The sequence below is a fragment of the Arachis ipaensis genome, chromosome B07 (genome assembly GCF_000816755.2).
Source record: "Arachis ipaensis cultivar K30076 chromosome B07, Araip1.1, whole genome shotgun sequence".
Lineage (NCBI taxonomy): Eukaryota > Viridiplantae > Streptophyta > Magnoliopsida > Fabales > Fabaceae > Arachis > Arachis ipaensis.
This window is the reverse complement of record NC_029791.2, coordinates 4888387-4889784: the sequence shown is the minus strand read 5'-3', so window position 1 is coordinate 4889784 and position 1398 is coordinate 4888387. Positions and strand designations below refer to the sequence as shown.

General features: G+C 30.1%; 1 protein-coding gene and 1 long non-coding RNA gene across 2 annotated transcripts in view; one reads left to right on the top strand and one right to left on the bottom strand.

Annotated features, from left to right (window-relative positions):
- On the top strand, positions 277 to 1311 carry LOC110264807. Its single transcript, XR_002351041.1, has 2 exons — positions 277 to 613; positions 912 to 1311. It is a non-coding gene; the product is annotated as an uncharacterized LOC110264807 (long non-coding RNA).
- The window catches only part of LOC107609312 (cyclin-dependent kinase C-2-like), a 16934-nt gene continuing 16535 nt past the window's right edge, over positions 1000 to 1398 (bottom strand). Inside the window, exon 10 of the transcript XR_002351039.1 lies at positions 1000 to 1087. The gene's annotated coding sequence lies outside the window, so the exon portion shown is untranslated. The remainder of the gene's footprint in view (positions 1088 to 1398) is intronic.

The following is a 1398-nucleotide window of genomic DNA, read 5'->3' as shown; positions in this document are numbered from 1 at the left end:
AAGATTTAGAGTTAAGATTAGAATTTAAGATTTAAAATTTAGAATAAAAATAATTTGAAAAAATCACTAATATTAACTATAAAGAATTAACTCCCTACTTAAACTCAAAAAATTTATATACAACTCACGACAAAAGAAAAAAAGAAAAACAAACACACACGTAAAAGAGATAGAAATAAGTGTTATCCGCCACAATTAAGCAAATAAATTCTTCCCAAATAATAATAATAATAATAATAATAATAATAATAATAATTGCTTGTGTTCTTAGGCCTTGCTTATGTTTCAACCTCTAACTGTGAGATTTGCGTTTTTTTTTTTCAATAAAAAGAATAAAAGTTTTTGTTGGTTGCTAACTTGGTATTGCTACCACAGTTGGAGTCAATTGTGATCACATGCAATTTTGAAAATCCCCCTAATAAAGCATGATAATTTAGCAGACAATGCTGTTTATTTGTTGAAATTTTATTGATATTGATCTTATAAAATGGGGAATGAAGAATTCACTTTTATATATGCTTAGTACAACACAAATTTGGGGAAGTTGTGAGTGGAAGAATGTGATTCATTTACATTCCACACCACAATTTTTTGGTCATTACTAAGTATGAAAGTGAGTTGAAAGTGATTTTCTTGCCTTTGAGTTTAATTACAGCTCATAATGTTTCTGTTTCCGCTCGCGGAGTTTTAATTTGCATTACAAGTTATTTCATTACTTTGTATATGATATATAGGGGCAATGATTTTAACTAAAAAATTTAACTGATTGCAAAGGAGAATGTTAAATCAGAACTGTATATCTTGTATGAGGATAAGTAGACACATAATTTGTAGATGAAATTTTGCATATACTTATAATGTTATTAGATATCCTTGCTTGCACTAACACATCTTTTGCCAATTTCCTTCAGTTCATCCACTTCACCATGTCGAGCTTGGAGGAACCGCTTGGTCTTGACAAGTTGCCGAGCATGAATACTGTTGACAGGATTCAGAGGTTCTCGTCTGGTGCTTGCCGTCCTAGAGAAGATAACTTTGGTATGGGAATCTGCTTTATTGAAGGACGAAGTTGCAGCACATCTAACAGCTGCGAGTTAGTCAAATGTTTCAATTTAAGTTTAGAAACTTAATTGGATTTTAGTCCGTGCTATTATTTAGTCATCTCTGTACTGTATCTATAACGTTGACCCAATCGTATCATGTTGATCCTACTTAATTAACTTGATTTTTTTTGGCTAAAGTGAAAATAAGTTGAAAATTCTATCAATCCGTATCTCCTATTTTATATATTCAATTTGTTTATTTAGATTATTACTTCACTTTTTCATATTCATTTTCTTTATGGCATTCTTTAAAGTCCCAACTTGACAAATAAATATTTCAGACACCACAAACAAA